The 20,328-nt window shown below is 41.5% G+C and overlaps 1 protein-coding gene across 3 annotated transcripts in view; it reads left to right on the top strand.

Annotated features, from left to right (window-relative positions):
• The window catches only part of Enox1 (ecto-NOX disulfide-thiol exchanger 1), a 567,937-nt gene that overhangs the window by 143,293 nt on the left and 404,316 nt on the right, over nt 1–20,328 (top strand). For 2 of the 3 annotated variants that reach the window (XM_052190902.1, XM_052190899.1), the window contains exon 3: nt 18,979–19,026. The gene's annotated coding sequence lies outside the window, so the exon portion shown is untranslated. Of the gene's footprint in view, nt 1–18,978; nt 19,031–20,328 lie in introns of all 3 variants that reach the window. The other variant, XM_052190900.1, reaches the window with a different exon arrangement.

Here is a 20,328-nt window from a genome sequence, read left to right as displayed (position 1 = left end):
TCCTATGTGATATGACAGAAGATAGGACTCTATGCCCTGACTTGCCACTTGCAAACTTGGGTCTGTTTTGGTGTCAGGATTCAATGTGAAGTGGAGCCAGCTGAGGCCCACAGAGACAGTATTGTTCCGGGTCTGATCTCAAGCATTAGATGCGATCCTACAGACTGTGTCACCCGTAAGTGCTAATGCAGCACAGCGAAGATTCATCACAGGAAAGGCAAGCAGCCTTCACAGGGACTCTGACTCCATCCATATTCAGCTAAGAAGAAGAGCAGCCCTGCTGAAAATGATGGCCAGTGGCTCTGGGACAGTGCTGCTTCTACACTGGTCATAAAATATGTTAAAAAATAAAGTCTTAAAAGCCATGTTTGGGAAGAGTCCGGACAGGAAAATGGGAGTTCGCAGAGTACTTACCCTTGCAGCCAGAAGTGATATCAACTTTGAAACATGGTGCATCTTGTCTCTCTTGCACGTTCTTAGGGAGGCCAGGCTGGTGTCTTACAAACTGTCCTGGAGCTTTACCCGTCTGGTTCCTTACGCCTTTCAGATATTAGCCCATGTGTCACTTCTCGGGAGCCTTATATGCACCCAGTCTGGGAATTCTGCCTCCTGAGCTCTTGCCTTGGTGTTTCTGACCTCATGACCCTGTTTTATTCTCTTCATGGTACTGATCACTGTCAGCTGTATTTATTGATGGTTTGTTCAGTGTCTGTTTCATTCCTCTGGACTGTGAGCTCCACGTGAGTGTAGACCAACTGTAGTTCTCTGATAGACTGTGGCTCTGTGGAGCGCATAAGCAGTGCCTGGCCTTTGAGTGGTACTCAAAAAAACCCACTGGGTGAGTGGATGAATGTGTGAATGAATGAATGAATGAATGAACGAATGAGCAAATTCATGGGTTTTTTGTTTTCATCTCTTAGTGTGTTCCTAGCATTGGGGTCTTTCTCTAATGGGAGACTCAAAAGAGACTATTAGTTATCCTCCATGCTATGACAAAATAACCTCAAGAGAAGCTACTTTAGAGTGAAAATTTTTATTTTGGTTCACAGTTTGAGGAATGCGTTCATTCCATCATAGCAGGGAGGTATGACATTGACAGCAGTTCGGACTGGGGCAGTCGGAGTGTGAGGCAGCTGGTTTATGTAGCTGTGTCTACATCTTTTGAGACCTCGTGGGGGAAACTGTCGGAAGCTTCAGGAATTCTGTCTGCCATAAACTTAATAATTAACAAACTTCTGACAGGATTGAGGGCTATGCTTATAACTAAATAGAATTTAATGGAATCATCATCTATAAGTAGCTTTGTGAGGTTGTATAGCTAGAGAAATGCACATTGGTGTATTTGCAAAGAGATATGGCTAGGACCAGAATAAGAAAGAGGGCAGCAGTGGCATAAGATCACGATGACAGAAAATGAGTTTGTCTAGGCAGGTTCAGGCCTGTGTCACAAACTGAGCAGGCAGGCCATGAGAGCAGGCCAGAGGGGTGGGAGGTAAACGCTTGGGAAAGAGAGAGGGAGAGAGAGAGAGAGAGAGAGGGAGAGAGGGAGAGAGCAGAGCAGTAGAGAGCAGCCATGGTCATGAGCATGTGGAGAGAGGGGGAAGGAAAGGCGGAAGGGCCCACGAGGGCAAGAGAGAAGCAGGAGAGAAGCAAGAGGGAGGAGGAGGCAGGCAGCCCCTTTTATAGTGGGTCAGGCCTACCTGGCTGTTGAGGTAGCCAGGTACCTGTGGAGTGGCGTTTAGACAGAATGCTAGCAGTTTACATCTTGAGGGATCATGAAAAATGACGTCTGCAGAACTAAGGCTGAACTATAAGTCTCAGGTTCATCCCACCAGTGACCTGTCTCCTAAAGTTTCTACAACTTCCCTAAGCCATGCCGCTAACTGAGGGCCGAGTCATGAGGCGAAGGAGCCGTGGAGGACTATTCCACAGTTAACCAGAATAGAGGCTATACTCGTTTTCCAGTGTTGTTTCAAGTCAGGACAGCCCAAAGGCTTGAACAACACACTCTTATTTTCTGTGTATTTTCTAAAGGTCAAGTTAAGCACAGGTAAAAATATAAGTGTCTATGGTGCCATATTTCTTAACAGAGACTCCGAGGGAAAGAATCTGTTCTGCAAATGGTAGAGGCCACCCATGTTCTTTAGTTTGTGGAACTCATTCTTCTTCAAGGCCAGCAGTCATTGGTCAGGTCTTACATGAGTCTCTGGTCACCCAAACAGATCTCTGTTTTTAAGGGCTCGGGGGTTAGATTGAGTTTTTTTGTGGGTAAGTCTGGGTAATCTTCAAGGTCTTTAACTTTAATTACATCTACCAAGTCATTTTTGGCCATGTAAGATATCGTGTAGTCTCAGGGGAAAGATTCTGGTCATGTTGTGTGGGTGTGTGTGGCATTCTTCTTCCACATGGAACAACAACAACAACAACAAACAAACAAAAACCCACTACCACAACAACACAAACCAGTGTAAGAGTGCGCAAGCCATGGTCTCCTTTCTCTTTCAGGACATTTACTTGCTGTAAGAGTGAGTCTTTCTAAGCTAATATTCACTCAGTAAGAACTAATTCTGAATCGTGTCATACTCCTCTTGATGATTTTGTTCCTAATGGCAAAATAGGCCTAGGTTGTGGTAATATGTAAGTGGACATTGAGCCCACATTGCTAAACAAAATGACACCAGTGGCCAATGTATCCAGAGAAGGACTCAATGGCAACTGTAGTGATAAAACGATTTTGAAAGATACTGTGTGTTTGTTTAACACTGTTTGGGGAATTTTGTATAAGGTAGTGTTTACAATCACCTTGCAATTAGAGGTACTGTTTTGTTCTCATTTCATCGACGATGGAACTATGACACTGGTGAGTGCCTAGGGAGCAGAGCGGTCGGGCCAAGATTAAAACCTCCAGGCATCCTGGCTCTTGGTCCTGCTCCCTATCCACAGTGCCGCTCTGCTTCTCATGAGGAAATCAGTCAGCAGCCAGGGGAAGCTCTGAGAGGGTCAGCATCATCTTTGAAGAACAGAGCCTCAATTTTTATGCACATATGTACATTGTTAGGGCTTCATGGTTTCTATCTCAGGGATTCTCAGAACTCTGAAGAGACCCCACTATTATCAGAGATAACCCCTTGACCCCAGAACCTGAGATGTAGAAGATGTCTTTACCTGGGATGCTTGGGGAGGGGAGTAGCCACTGAACCACCCAGCCCAGAGACATTCCCTCTGAAAGGCTGACATGGGTGAGCTTCTGTACCATGAACCTTGCTAAGGTTTACTTAGATTTCTGTGTCCTGTGACATAGAGAGAAGTCCTGACCTACTTTGCTAAGCCTCAGCCTGGTCAGCCACTTCAATATATCGAGAGCAACCCTCCCTTCCATGCTCCTCCGTGAAGAGGGAATCTAAACAGTGCTTGTCTGTATCTCTCACGCAAGAAAGGATCAAGTGAATGCCGAGAACTGCCCTGTTAGTTATAAGTACTCACTGGGTAAATGGGGTGAAGAGGGAGGCAAACGTCCTAACCTCAGAGTCCTGCAGCTGTCTGGCTTTGATCGTCCTGAGCTGGGCTGGACAGCATGATTGAGATAGGAAGTCATCTCCTCACAGCTTCCCAGAGACTGACTGATTGCAGGCATTTTACAGGTCAGCCCATCAAAGCATGTAATCCATCAGGATGTAGGAAGGACAGTTTGTTTTGCCTGTATATACCAGAACTTTAATAATCCAACTGTGGTTATTTTGGGGGCATAGGGTAGCTGGGCAATACCATTTCTACGTTTCCTTTTCTTTCTTTCTTTTTTTAAATTTTCCTTCATTTTAAAAGCTGTTTATCAGTTTCATACATTTATACAATGGATTTTGCTCATGTCCACCTCCTTCTCCCATTGGTATTCTCTTCCGTGAGTACCTCTCATAGTTTGATGTCTTTTTCCACCTGTGGCCCACTGAGTTTAGGTATTTGCATGAGTGTGAGTGGAAGTTATTCAGTACAGCAAGGGCAATCTGTGTATGTACCACCGAAGAAAGTGACACCCTTCCCCCAACAGACTTTGTCAGCAGTCCCTCCAGGGAAGGTGGAGCCTCATAGGCCCCCTCCCTCATCCATGATGGAATAGCGACAGGGACAATTTTGTGCAAGTCTTGTGCAAATAACCACAGCTCCAGTGAATTCATAAGTATAGTGGCTATGTCCTATTCCGAATCCATTCATTTGTTACACACCCATCACCTCCCATTCTTCCCATCTCCTTGACTGAGATACTCTTGGAAACTTTGAGGACATGCCGTCCTTGCTGGGGCCAGCATTGCACCACCTTATTCTTGGCACTTTGTTCAGTTATGGGTCTCTGTATTAGCTACCAACTGCTACCGTGTTATGTTTCCTTCATGAGGGCAATGCCGATCTATTGTGTAAATACGATATTTTGATAACAAATGATGTTTAGCAAAATCATAGTAGTAGATTTATTCCTGGAGCCTGTGACTTCCCAAGGCAAGGGCTGCTGACAATATTTACAGAACCAAGCATGAGCTATCTCCTGTGGAATGGGCCTCAAATCTGATAGGGTGAAGGTTGGTTGCCCGCATAACCGCTGTGCCACTGTTACACTTGAAGCCACATCTTTCCTGATAGATCATTTATTGTCACTTATAGAGTTCAGACTTGAGTCACACTATTTATGACTTACTTGTCTTTCCCAGTAGCATGCATAGTACCTTCTGGAATGGTGACATCTAGCCAACATGAAGGAAGCTTCCAGCTCAGCTGCAGCTTGATTTCTCCAGGGTGTCCAATGAAACTGTTTAGTACTTTCAACAATAAGATCTTATCAAGTTCTACTACCAAGACATTTATTGATATGATGCTGTACTCAAATGTGTTTGTAGCTAATTATTTAAGCATAAATGGCACTATACTGTTAAAAATCTCACATTGAGCTAGTGAACTTTCAGATAATTATTTCAGTAGTTATACTATAGGTGTGTCTGTTGGTGTCAGTTTGGGGTATTACCTTGCCTTTGGAGGTTTAAATGGAAATGGTCCCTGTAGGCTCATTGGGAGTTGAACTATTTAGGAGGTATGGCCTTATTTGAGTAGGTGTAGCCTTGTTGGAGGAGATATGCCACTGGGGTGGGGTGGGATTTGAGGTTTCAGATGCTAAAGCCAGACCCAGTGGCTTACTCTCTCTTCCTGCTACCTCCCAATCCAGATGCAGAATTCTAAGCACCATGCTTGCCTGGGTGCTGTCGTGCTTCCCACCATGATGCTAACAGACTAAATTTCTGAACTGTAAGTCAGCACCAATTAAATGTTTTCCTTTATAAAAGTAGCCATAGTCATAGTGGCTCTTCACAGCAATAAAACACTAACTGTATGTTAACAAGCCTGTAGGTCAACAGATCCACAGCGTCACATGTAATAGTATGAGTCACAGAACTCCTGGACCAAACACAAAGGATGCTACTATTCCTGGGACAATAGGCAGTATGAGCTTCCGTACTTTCGTTTGGTCCCTTTGTTGCCTAGCTCTATTAGGGTAGGGCACAGTAGTCCAGACCTGGCAGATCTGTGTTACAGCTGAAGATAACAAAACAGCCTTTGGAAAATTACCAGTCATGTAAAAAGGAACTGGCAAATGCCAGCATTTACCCCTGAGAGGCATCTGCCCAAGAAACAACCATTTTCTTGCCTGGAGGGAGATAGGAGCACTACCCTTATGGATTCTTTGCCTTATAAACATTCTTAAAATGGACCATTGGGACAAATAATGTTACAAAATGAGAATTACTTCCCAATAATAACTAATACACAATTAGCTGTATTTCTAATAATTATCAACAAACTATTTTTTTAATATAAAGTTGTACCAGTGAGTTGATAAAATCTGAACACTGAGTATGGTGATTTGAGTATGCCTAGCCCAGGGAGTGGTACTATTTGGAGGTGTGGCCTTGTTGGAGTAGGTGTGGCCATGTTGGAGTAGGAGTGCCACTCTTGGCTTGGGCTTTAAAATCCTCATCCTAGCTGCCTGGAAGCCAGTCTTCTGTCAGCTGCCTTCAGATGAAGAGGTGGAGCTCTCAGCTAATCTTGCATTATGCCTGCCTGTATGCTGCCATACTCCCACCTTGATGACAATGAACTGAACCTCTGAACCTGTAAGTCAGCCACAATTAAATAGTGTCCTTTATAAGAGTTGCCTTGGTCATGGTATCTCTTTGCAACTGTAAAACCCTAGCCACAACACTGTGAATGGAAAAAAACAATCCTTCTGTTTATCTAGAATTCAGCTTAATAATTTGGGATTAGGATCCAATCAAACTTGTTTAAACAAAAACCAGTTTCTATAGCACTCAGAACTTCCAAAGAATTGGCCATTAAATGTCATTTTAATGAAAAGTTACTTTCATGGAATGTGTGGAGGGCATGCTATTGTCTCTCATCAAATGAGAGCAAATGAAAGCACGAGTCGTGTGCTCTAACAATGAAGGATACTGATTGGTGTTATGTGAAGATTTCTGTTTATGAAAACATAACCTTTCCTTTGATTCCCATGGTAATGTTCTAAGCAAATCCTTAATGGGAAAATTATTATTTGGTGTGCAAATTCCTTTACATTTGGCTCTTCAATTAAGTCTTGAAATGAACTGCCTTGTAAAATAGTCACCATTAAAACTAAAAGAGCATTACTGCCTACTCGGTGAGGAGAATGTAATAAACTGGCCCCAAATGAATTGCATAATCCATAAGACAGTTAAGCTCAGAGTTTACTTTTTAGGTTCAAGGACCCATATTCTGTCAGTAGGGCTGGTCCTGTGAACCTGGCTTTCCATGCAGCTGGCTCTGTATTGAATAGCAGCTTTCTAATTCCTTAGTGCAGTGAGCAATTCAGCTGAAATATCTGAGTATCAGCTTTTGCATCTATAAATTGTAGATAATGATTACTACATCATGGAGTAGTTGTGCATCCGGCATGAAATAAGTTATTTGAGGCTGATGTATTCCTTTAATAATGTAAAAAGAATATTGAATTCAGTTCAGGACCATTATAAGATTTTTTTGATTACTTTCAGCTTGGGTGAAGCTTTAAATTCTTAGTTAAATTCCTTTTCTAAAGCACTCATTTATTGTCTATTATTTTTCTAGTTATCTAGGTGCATTGGGGAATTAAAATCATCATTTAAAAATCATCCCATGGATATCAAAAGCTCATAAATTGTTAGATGCTAATGGGAAAGTCAAGAATCTGCTTCAACTTATTATTGTAGGCGTGCACAGAGTTATCTGGGGAAAAGCAAGGGCTGGTTTGAATTCCCACAGTAAAATGCTTTGCAGAATTTAAAATATGTCACTCATATAAAATTAATTCAATTATTTACCAACCACATACATACTAATCAGAGTTGAAGCTATGAATGACCACAGGGAAGAATGTCTGGTCACCTCTCTGTACAAGTGTTTTCACTGAGAAATGATGACAGCATGTGTGTCTGAGTGCATGCATGGTGTGTGTGTGTGTGTACATGTGTTTGTGTGACATACTCTCAGCTTTATGGGAAATCAGGATCTGAATATTTAAAAACTCATTACAATTAATTAAGATGACTAAAAGATCTCTGACAGGGTGGGATTCTATTTTTATCACTTTAATCAATCACTCCAATGAAAAGTAGGAGAGAGGCTTCTTTATCTGACATGTGGCTTTAAAGCTTTGCAGTGGGGAAGAGCAGCCACAGCAAGAGGAAGGAAGAGAAGTTAGATTCTTAAAAGAGTAGGAAAGTCTGTGCCCTCTAAACCAAGAGACTGCAGAACTCTGAATATCAAGGCAGATATGGCTGACAAGGCGAGGAACACAGGAAATGGAACCTGACAGAGGATGAATATAAGGCGCCCACTTCCCATGGGTGGTTGCAATTTGCTGCATCATATTGTCATGCTAACTCTTGTCATGTGTGTATATGTGTACACCCATAAGGATATACTTATTTACACATGCATACACCAATATAATTGATTTGTTTGTTTACATGTGTGTATGTATATACTTAAAATGTCTTCATACTGTATACAAAAGGTTAAGTAACTTAACTTAGTAGATGTTGAGCTAAATATTTCCTACTTGTTAAGTATTGCTTTATGCCAAAATATTTAAAATATTAGCTAGTCCAAAGGAAGAGAACAATTTGGAAGCTATGTCATTGTTATCCCCAACTTCTAGTTCATGGTCCCCACTGGATTCTGCTTGCCTCTATTTATGTTTGGTCCTACTCACATTGAATGGGCATCTGCCTCCCATGGGTAGGATGCCATGCTGGATCTGTGGTACTTAGGCTGATCATGGTCATTATCAAGGTCTCTGAGTTCACTCACAGAGTGTGCAGCAGGGATGCAGAGATTACCTGCCCATCCTAGTCCATGCTAGCCCATGAGAGAGGAGTTCAGAATCAAACCCTTGCCCATAAGAACCTTGTTATGCAATGGGGAAGCCCCCATAGTGTTGAGGGAAGACGTTTCGAACATCACAGAATTGTAATCGTTTACTATGAAAGATGGTGAAATGAGTTCTTCCTCCTCTTTTTTCTTATTGTATTTTTCTTCTTCTTAGATTCTGTGTGCCTTCTCAGACAAACACAGCTATATATAAAGGAGAATATTGGGCACATGTATGAAGTTCCAACCCTGGCCTCTGTTAGACAGGAAAATGGATATTCCAATAAGTAGAGTTGTGGAGGCCAGAGCAAGTCATCCACACATGGCTTTAGGGTCAGCATTTTTAGATAGTATCTTGGATGAGTAGTTAATTAAGTAAAGGAATCCAATCCCTTCAGAATCTTGGGGAGAGTATGCCTATGCTTTCTTCCCTGAAAACAGGGAGGCAAATTGGACTGTATTCTGTTGTGGCCATCTCTTGCACTTCTGCTGACTTCGGCTTCTATTTGAAAATGTTTTATGTCTCAGTGACCTTAGTGTCAGTGATGCCCATTGGCGAAATTTAATTGCCTTTCTAAAAAATATCAACTTTCCCCCAAATAATTACTTCAGTTTACTAGTAATTAAAGGGTAATGTGTTGGGAATATTTTTATTTAAATTCTCCCTGATTCTCACCTTATCCATGTACTTGTTTATCAACAAATGACTGACTCAATTAGACAGGTACTTCTGCCAGTGATTCAGTCTGGGCATATTCAGGGCAGGCAGTCTAGTGCTTTTAGGTGTGTGTTGGGGGGAAGGAGTGGGGTATGTGTTGGGATGGAGTGGGGTGTGTGTTGGGGGATGGAGTGGGGTGTGTGTTGGGGGGGTGGAGTGGGGTGTGTGTTGGGGGGATGGAGTGGGGTGTGTGTTGGGGGAATGGAGTGGGGTGTGTGTTTGTATAGTCTTTCAAAAAGAGGTTCAATTATTTCAATGGTTGTCTCATATATATATATATATATATATATATATATATATATATATATACACATACATACATACACACACACACACACACACACACGCATGCACGCACACATGCACACACACACACACACACTTCTTGAGGAGTTGTTGAGCAAGTCTCCAAAATTTTGATTTAGATATATTTATTTTGTGTGTAGAAGTGTTTGCCTGTTTGTATGTATGCGTGCCATGTGCATGCTTGGTACACATGGAGATCAGAGGAGGTCATAGAACCCATGGAACTGGAAGAATGATTCATCGCTATGAACCACCATGTGAGTCCTGGAAACTGAAGCTGGGTCTTCTGCAAGAAGAGTAAGGGCCTTTAACTGAGCCATCACTCCATCCTTGAGCAAGTCTTCCTTTGTAAAATAGGATAATGTCTAATGACCTTACTGTGGTCTACATAATGCAACGCACCACACAAAGCACCTAATATGTAGTAAACATTCAGTTCATGTTACCACGGAAACTCATCATCATGGCCTTTGCAAATTTTGAGTGTATTTTAGAATTTTGTTAAACTGGAAAGCATCTTTCGATTTGAAGTCCTCTGGAATGCACAGTGGACTTCTTTTTAAAATTTCTGTGTGTATGTTCTGTGTTCCCTCCATCCATCTATGTGATTGAAATCCCACAGTCATTACCGAGACCCACAGGCTTTGAGCGTGGGACCATGTCTTACTTCTCCAGTATCACGTTGGAATCATGTTCCAGCTAGAGAAGGAGGTACTTAGTGAATTGGAACAGAAGTATGCAGTATGGTGTCATGAAGCTTGGGTTTATTTATTTATTATTTGCTGGAAGATGTTTCAGGTCACCTACCTGGATCCAGTAGTTTTGAGGACCCTATTGCCACATTTTTAGACAGGGAAGACCAGGTTCTAAATTCTGCTGGTGACTGGTCCAATATTTATTTTTAATTTTAAAATATGTATATTCCTTAACTTTTTTTGATCAACTTGTATTTAGTGGAGACATAATAACAGACATGATTTTAAGTTAATATATACACTAGTGGACTAAATTACTCATTTGCTGTCTCTGGCCAGGGCAGGATCAGTGACATTGTTGATTTCGCTGTGGGTTGTTCATGTCTGTGTGTTTTCTACATCAGTGATTATGGGGCTTACTTAAGGCTCTAAGTCTTTAAGGGTGACAGTGTATCTCACTTGCTTCCTTAAGAGCTGTGCTCATCTGGTCCCAAGGTTTCAGCAAGCAGTGACTGGCACTGCAGCTAGAGGGATACATTACACCCACAGGCTTTAATCGACTAGGTGGGTGGGGCACTGGCTCTGCTCCATTGGAGAGGGCTGCATTTGCATCTTGCAGGTTATATAAAGCATCGCATAATCAATTTGTACTCTATAGTTGACATTCTGAAAACTGGCTCTCTAGGAATTGGCCCAATTCTCTGAGCCTATGGGTGAAGGATTATTGTGTATCAAGCATCTAAGAGAATCTGTTAAATAGTAGTCATGAAGAAAATGTAAATTTTCTCATGTCTAATTTACCATGGATAGCTGGATTCAATAACTGTTGGGGAGAAGAAAAGAATGTAGCCATAGTTAACGCAGATACTGTGTCTAAAGATCGTTCATTTCTAAAATGTTAAAATATGAAAAAAAATGAAAGCAGCATCCTAGAATTACATGGACATAGACAGGACAGTGGCTGACCTGACATTTATATTTTCCTTAGATAACAGTTTTAGTATACTCTAAACTTTTAAAAGGCTATATACATTTTATTACATGTATTAAAACCAGATTTTCTTTTTAGAGGGCCTATACTTTAATGTAATAAATTTAGACAATATATGAAGATAAATTTGGTCAGAATATATTTTTGGATAGTCATGTTAAATTTAACAATAGATGATACTTTTACTTGAAACTATATCGAAAAGTCTAAATCAATCACTTAAAGATATACAGCATGCTTGGTTTTCTTCATGGTTATGGTTTTGAGACAGTCTTAATCTATGTAGTTAATGTTGCTCACAAACTCTCAGTTCTGTTCTCTCTACCCTCATGGTGCTGGCACCATATTCCAACAGACCAGGGCATGAGGGTACCATTAAAATGTGAAACTGTACTAGGCTCAGGTTGCCATGGTTACAGTGAAGGCTGCTGGGGATGATGTGGTGCTGGCCCCAACTCAGATCGTCCAGTCAGTGGACTTTGACATGTCAGGTATCTTGGTTAGTATCATTGCATTGGTTAGTACCAATGCAAAAATTTTGAAAGGAAATTTGCTTTCTCAAGTTTTGAGCAATAGCCAGAAACAAAATTACAGATGTTTAGAAAGTTTAAAATTTGAGTCCCAGCCATCCATGGCTTAATTATACAATGTCACTAACATCAATGATGCTTTCTCTCTCTCTCTTCTTAAGCCTGCTATTTGGATGCATTTCACCTGCAAAGCATCCTTTATTAAACTTGAGTCATCATATTCTAAATATAGATTCACCTCTCCACCTATCCCTCCCCCTCTAGAACAAGCTATATATAGAATGCAAACAGATTGTGCAAGAACCTTGGAGAATAAAGTACAGTGCCATAAATAAATGAAGACTCAGTGATGTTGCGGGGAGATGGATGGATTAAAAAGAAGACACCGACTGCAACCATTTGCTTCTGTCTTCACTTACTATGTACTGCACAGATATCAACATTTGGGTTTAAGCTGCCCAGAAAGTTTATTAAATTAGAAACCAGTTCCTCAAATTATGGTCTTTGCTAAACCTTGTTGCATTTAAAGAATCTCTGTGGATTAAAGGGTCAAATATTACAGTTTTCTTTCAAAGACCCTAGACACTAGTGATGACAGTGTGAGTTAATTCCATTTCCTGGAGTGATTTCTCACTGTGTGGACACAATGTACCACTTTGGCTGAGATGCTATTTTCAATAAATATGGAAATGATGGCTTCCAGTGCAGTGGCCCAGTAGGAAGTCTCATGGGAAATAGCATGAAACTGTGTGATAGATTTAGAATTAATTCTTACTCCCTTTCTGAAGTAGCCAACCCATATGTACAAGATATATCATTATTTCCTGGTCATCTAGAAGGAGGATAAAATGTAGTCCTATTTTGTAAAATGAGTCTGCAGCAATACAATTCTGGTATACATATTTTCCTCCGAGGGCAAGTGGAACAAAGCAGGCTCTGACATCACAAGGCAGCCCAAGCTGGTGGCAGTCCTGAGTGCCACTTGCTCTTGACTGGCCCTTGTCATTACTGCTGCTGTCTTGGCTTTTCCTGACAACTCAGCAGAAAATGACAGTCTGTGTGTGTGTGTGTGTGTGTGTGTGTGTGTGTGTGTGTGTGTGTGTGTGTTAGGGTTTTATTGCTGCGAAGAGACACCATGACCAAAGCAACTCTCATAATTGGGACCTGCTTATAGTTTCAGAGAACTGGTCTATTTTCATCATGGTGGAAAGCATGACAGCATGCAGGCAGACATATTCCTGGAGAAATAGCTCAGAGTTTACATCTTCATCCAAAGGCAGTGGAAAGGAACTGAATGTGTTTCACTCTGGGTATAGCTTGAGCATTTAAGACCTCAAAGTCTTGACTCTACTGTGACACACTTCCTCTAACACCTCCTCCAATAAAGCCACACATCCTAATAGTGTCACTCCCTATGGCCAAGCATTCAAACATATCAATCTATGGAGGTCATGCCTATCCAAACCACCATATTCCTCTTCCTGGCCCCCATAAGCTTACAGATATAACATAATGCAAAATACACCTAGTTCAACTTTAAAAGTCCATATAGTCTATCAGTGTTTAAAAGGCCAAAGTTACAAGTCTCTTCTGAGCTTTATGCAATCTCTTAACCATAGTCCGCTACAATATCAAAATGAAAAACTTTCAACATACTTTCAACATATCATGGTACAGGATATATATTACTGTTCCACAATGTAGGGAAGAGAGCAATATTGAGGAAATATTGGAGCAAAGTAAGACCAAATGTGAGATGGGCAAACTCCAAATTCTATATCCATTTCTGATGTCAAAATGCTCTTTCAAGCTCCAACTCCTTTCATCTTTGTTGACGGCAGCACACTTCTCTTGGTCTTGTTCCTCCCTGTATGCAGCTCTCCTGGGCAGGCATCCCATGGCTCTGGCATCTCTAACATCCTGGAATCTCCAAGGCAACCCAGGCTTCGCCTTCACAACTTCATGGCTTCCCTGGGTCCCCATGCATGGGTATCCCTGCTACCTGTCTGGCCTCAGCCGCTTTAATTCCAGAGCGATATTTCTTGAATCTCAAGTGAGATCATATGGCTGAAGCTGCCAAGTTCTGCTACTTGCTAGGGCTGGAACTTGGCCCCTTTGTTCAATTACATCTTGACCAGCTTTCTGTTTTTTGATGATTTTCTGGCTGTCGTGGAATTTGCTCTTTAAACCAGGTTGGCCTTGAACTCAGAAATCTGCATGCCTCTGCCTCTTAAGTGATGGGATTAAAGGTCCACATCTGTACTTAAGCTTTTCTTTGTAAATGTAGATGTTTCTTTTATTTCTTCAGATGAAGTGACGAGATGGGAGCCACATCTAAGCCGTATGAATACACAGCTTGGGCTGAGACCAGGCATTTGCTTCTCGGTTCTAACTACACCTAGGCCTAGGCTTGTAAGCTTCTAGGCCCCATACAATCTAATCTTCCAAGCTGACTGATTCAATCAGGCTTCATTAGCCTTCTGACTGAATCGCTCTGTGTGACCTCAAAGTAACTTTGGCACTATGTTCTAATCTTCTGGCTTTTCTTCTTCTTCTTCTTCTTCTTCTTCTTCTTCTTCTTCTTCTTCTTCTTCTTCTTCTTCTTCTTCTTCTTCTTCTTCTTCTTCCTCTTCCTCTTCTTCCTCTTCTTCCTCTTCTTCTTCCTCCCCCTTCTCTTCCGTATCTTCTTCTTCCTCCTCTTCTTCCTCCTCTTCTTCTTCCTCCTCCTTCTCCTCTCCCCCTCCTCCTTCTTCTTCTAATTCTGTCTTTACCTATGTCTTGCTTGTTCTCTCTGTAACCTGTCTCTATAGAACTGTCTCGGTAAAACTGACACACACACACACACATCATCCAATACATACCACGCCATATACACACATTGATATACCACCTTTTTCTTTCTTCTGCTGCTCTTAAGTATCCTATCTTTCCTGTGCTGTTCTGTTAGTTAGGTATATCCTATGTCTCACTCATTCGGTCAAATTGTCTTCTAATTGATTACTTTACCTGCCCTTCACTTTCTAACATGGCAACTTCCTTTTACAAACTAATTTTATCTTCATTGATAGGGATTTAAAGTGTGTACTAAAGGTGTGCCTATATTTCTGTCAGATCATACTGTAATCCAGGGCATATCTATATTCCTGCCAGATCATATATTTGGATGTGATCCCTTGCCAAAGCAACAGTTTTGCTGCATTAAAACTCCTCTACATTTCTTTAACTGTATTCATTATAGATCTTTATAAGCATGGCTACTATGCCTCATGATTAGGATTAAAGGCATGTGCCATTCCAGATCAAACCCCTATGTCATTCCACCTCAAACAAAAACATGGTCAGGCCTATCACAGCAATACCCAGTTCCTGGTAACAACTTCTGTCTTGGTTTGAGTTTCATTGCTATGAAGAGACACCATGACCAAGGCAATTCTTATAAAGGAGAGCATTTAATTGGGACTGGTTTATAGTTTCAGAGGATTAGTTCATTATCATCATGGTAGGAAGTATGGTAGCATCCAGGCAGACATAGTGTTGGAGAAGGAGCTGAGGATTCTACATCTTGATCCAAAGGCAGCAGAAGTGGGCTGGATATGTTTTATACTGGACATAGTTTGAGCATTTAAGATCTGAAAGTCCTAATTCCACAGTGGCTTACTTTCTTCAACAAGGCCACACCTCCTCCAATAAGGCTACACCTTTTTTTAAATTAAATATAATCTTTATTTACATTTCAAATGATTTTCCCTTTCCTGGTTCCCCCTCCCCCGAAAGTCCCATAAGCCATCCTCCCCCCCCCCCCCCCCCCCCGTTCCCCAATCAACCTCCTCCTGCTTCCCTGTCCTAGTATTCCCTTACAGTGCTGGATAATGCAGAGACAATCTATAAGCATTTACTACAGTGCCAATACTACAACTGCTGGTCGCTTCCCACCAAAGTCAGAGAGACTCAGCCTATCCATGTCCTGATCTCACCCACTGTTCTGTCAGTTCCTGAGAATACAGGGCTACACAGAGCCATTCCCACACATGGCAATACATGGCTACACAGAGCCATACCCACACATGACAATACAGGGTTACACAGAGCCATTCCCACACATGACAATACAGGGCTACACAGAGCCATACCCACACATGACAATACAGGGTTACACAGAGCCATTCCCACACATGACAATACAGGGCTACACAGAGCCATTCCCACACATGGCAATACATGGCTACACAGAGCCATACCCACACATGACAATACAGGGTTACACAGAGCCATACCCACACATGGCAATACAGGGCTACACAGAGCCATTCCCACACATGACAATACAGGGCTACACAGAGCCATTCCCACACATGACAATACAGGGCTACACAGAGCCATACCCACACATGGCAATACAGGGCTACACAGAGCCATTCCTACTGGGTCCTGGGTGCAAAGGCACCTGAATGTGACATTAACTTTCCCTCTCTAAGAACCATAGTTTCTGGCTGTCCACTGCTCTTTTATTATCATCTGTGGACAATACGTCTTGCTTTTAATCCTTAGTTCACAAGTCTGCAAAATATGCAAGACTCATCCTGCTTTGTTCATTTCTAACCACAGGTGAGATAATTTCATTCAGAGTTCATAGACTTAATAGATTAATAAAAGAAGTACTCCCGAGGGCCCTTGACCATGGATAAACTTTGTGCTATGATTGCTTGAATTCTGAGAGGAATGGGGAGCCTGAGCCATGCTCACCAGGCTTTCATACGCAGTGCCTTTTGAAGGGCAGCACCTAACTGCATGCAGTTAAGATCCTTGTGGTAGCTGGCTCGCTTCCGCTTGTTCCAGTGTACGAGACTGGTCCCTCTGAGGTTGGAAGGTGGCGGAGTTCCTGGCCTGAGCCATCACTCACTGCCCCCTCCCTTGCTGGGCATCATTGGCATGCTTGCTTGCTCTTTCTTTGTTTTTTGCTGCCTGTTTCGTTTCCCCTAATGATGGAAGGCAGTGTCTGCTTTTCTCCAGTGATGGTCTCCCCTCCCCTGAGCGCTTTCCAGACTTGTCAGCTTGGCAATCTGCCCCCGGGGCTTCGGTTTGCTGTTGACCAGTCTGTTTTACAAAGGCCTCTTGCAGAGCAAGCTGGAAATTTTGAACATCTCTTTTGGATGTGAATAATTCCCTTCACGTTTGTTAAATAGCTCGAGTATGAAAGTATAGGATAATTTTTATTGAAATAGTTTTTTCTTGGGGATGAATCTCCAGATTGGTTATCCAACACCAAGTGGTCATATACATACAATAATGAAATCATATATATACAATAATGTTATATGAACTGAGCAGTTTTATTTATTTAGGAATAAATACTCATATCTATGTAACGACAGCTAAAGAAGTTGAGGCCATGAATTTGTGAGAGATCAAGGAAATGATGTAATTACATTTTAATTCCAGAAAAGAGAGAGAAGATACAAACTATCTCCAATAAAAAAATTCAAGGAAATTCATGCTGACATTATGACCCACATAGAGAATTCCAACCTTAATCTAATGTAATAAGTTCTAGGCAAAGACACATGTAGTAATTAAAATATGTAATATATAATATACATATTTAATTATATCCAGGCTTTATATATAAGGTGAGTGTGTGTGTATTTGTATGTATGTATTTCAGTCTGTTTGTCCATCTGTGTATATTTATATATGGACATATGTTTATATGTATATACACACACACATACATACATACATACAAATGCATACAGTTTCCCCAAGTCTGAGAAAAATAAATATAAAGCAAGTCTGGTCCCAAGCACGAGGTATGAGGGATAGCCAGCCAGTGTTTCAGAGGAGTCATAGAGTGTTGTGATGGGGAAACTGAGGTCAGGATACTTAAATGATGATGGTGAAACCTGCTGGTCTGGATCTGGGCTAACCAGGAAGTCCAGTCCCGGGACAGTGCCTCTGCTCCTCCATGGCCACAGGACTTCTAAGACCTCACTGGCTGCCTCCTTCAGGTTGCTCTGGCCCTTGGAACTCTTGCTTTCTGTCCCCAGGATTGCGGTCAGAGTGAGAATTTTATTGGCTACTGTTGAGACACACACAAGTGTGTATACACATATGCACAGTCCACAAACGGGGCAAAGCCAAGCATTTTGCTTCTCCCCACCCCTGTTGTGTCTTACTACAAGCAGCTGGCAAAGTTCACCAGAATCCTGACATGAAATATATTTTACTGATACTGAAAATTCTAAGCATTATTTTTTACATCTCATGTGTGGACACTGCAGAAAAATAGTAACTGAACGTATATTTCCATATTTAAACTAAAGAGTGGAAAATACTATTCCGTCAATGTATCTTTTTCAAAAGACCACAAATGTCATTATTTGTTCTTTCCACACCCCCTGCCCCTTTTCGAGGAGTCTGGGAAGAAGCTGGGTTTGTTGTTACAATTGCAGTCTTGTTTCCTATAATGGGCACTTGTTTAAACAAAGAAATACTTATCAGGGGGAAATGATAACTGTGATAAATTGCCATGGCTTTCATGTTTCCTTGCTGTTTTCTGCTGCTGCTAAATCAGTCTGAACAAAACGGAGCTGCATGTCCCTCCCGGCAGAGCCTCTTTCCCCACTGGTTATTTGTATGTTTCCCCTCTTCTTGGACCCTGTTCATTTGTTCCACGTCCCAGGTATTAATCCACCATTTGTTCCTTACCATTTACACATATTTCCACGCAGATTCTGCTCCACGTTCTGCAATGCTTCACTCCATTTCCCGTTCTTCCTTTGCATCTGGCACTGAAAACAGCTGCCATAGAAATGTGTCCCTGTTCAGCCATGGGAGAATTAACACCCCCGGGAGCTGCCACACTTGATTGGCAAGCAACAAGTGTGCGCACCACCACGGCGCAACAAGGTGCCGTAGAGTTCTGTGTACACGCACACACCTTTTGTGTTTACAGCCCATTGTTACAGTGTCTTGGTCTTTACTTCCAGTGACAACAGGACATGTTTACAGTGTCTTCTGGCTGTCAGGCCCTGGCTCAGCCTCTCCTAATTTTCCACTTAAATGCCAGTGATGATACGGGAAAAGACAAAGCATTCTAAGGGAAGAATAAGACTGAGACGCTTTTGTGGTATTCCTGGAGGAATTTACTTGATTACAAGGCTGGTAGAGCTGAATTGACAATGGCTGTCAGCTAACACTGGTTTTCTATATAGTCAAGAGGCCAGCCAGCTCCTGTGGCTGGTGCTATCGAGAAATGCTTGGGACCTGTAGTCTGTCTTCTGCCTGGTAACTTTCATTTTCCTATCTTTATAGAATTTGATGATCTTGTTTGGTGATTGGCTGTGGAAGAACATACCTCATGTGAGTAAGTAATTGAATGTTGGTGAATCTTTTAGTCTTGGATTCTGGCTTTTCTTTGTTTTTTGTTTTGTTTTGATTCATTATTTATTTATTTATTTATTACTTGATTTACTTGATTTATTTATTTATTTTATTTACTTGATGAAGGTTTGGGATAGACAGATAGGTAATGGCAGGTGGTGGCAGGAATCCCTCACTTCTGTAACTTACTTTATCTAAGATGAGTGACAGCTAACCACAAAGCACAGTGACCTCATGGAAGCGAGCAGAAGGACACACATGCCACTTAGCCACCCACACGTGTCATTCACTTCCAGGTCAAGAATAAAACACAGACTCCCGGAATGGTGGCCCGGGGAAAGGTAGTATGATGAGTGTTCATTGATAACATTTAACTCAAAATAAAGAATCTGAATGTGAAAACAAGCCCAGTGTATATAATAATAAAACATAATATATAAATACTGAACTGGCTTTATTTTGAAGATAATACCTGGCTCCAGTGTGGGTGTGGTTCTATTTCCCTGGATAATCTGCAGATAGCACTTTGTACAAAATGCTTTTCCATCTTTCTACAGACTCATGCTTTCGTGAGTTCCCAATATTCTCATAGTTTGTGACCTAGGGAAGGCATACACAAGTGCCAGGGAGGCAAGTAGATCTTTGTTCCAGATGGGAAAGGTGCTGGGCTCATCTCACTTCCTCTATCCCGGAAGGAAGTGTTCTGACGCTCACTAGTTGGTTGCCGAGGGTTTGTAAGTTTGCCTTACAGGTTTACCCACGGTGGCATTTCCCCCTCTGAAAGATAGCATTGTGTTGCCAAGAGCTGACATCTAGTAATCTGGATTTTAGCAGTATACTCTAAGAAAATAAAGTAAACTCTATGTGTAAGAGGATATGCATTATGTGTTAATGAAACTGGCAACAATGTAGAAACTCAAATATCCTCACATAAAGGAATGTTTAAATAAATTACGGCCCCTTCTAAAGTACAGTGTTGTTAAAGCCATTAAAGACAAGCTTTTTGGGGCGATTTATCAGAATGGGAAAACAGAATTATCTAAGTGAATAACGCAAAGGTTTCCCAATTATATTTATGATATGAACACATTTTATAAAGAGAAATAAATTACTGAGGAAGAGATTAGAGCTAAGTACTGCTTTCATAGGACCGATGGGGATTCTTGAATGAAACCTGAAGTAACATTTTTGGATGACATGTGAAGTAATGTGTGTGTGTGTGTGTGTGTGTGTGTGTGTGTGTGTGTGTTATTTTTTCTGCAAATACTGTACAGGGAACAA

Source organism: Apodemus sylvaticus, chromosome 8 (genome assembly GCF_947179515.1).
Source record: "Apodemus sylvaticus chromosome 8, mApoSyl1.1, whole genome shotgun sequence".
Lineage (NCBI taxonomy): Eukaryota > Metazoa > Chordata > Mammalia > Rodentia > Muridae > Apodemus > Apodemus sylvaticus.
Note: the sequence above shows the minus strand (reverse complement) of the source record. Positions and strands in the feature narration are given on the sequence as shown.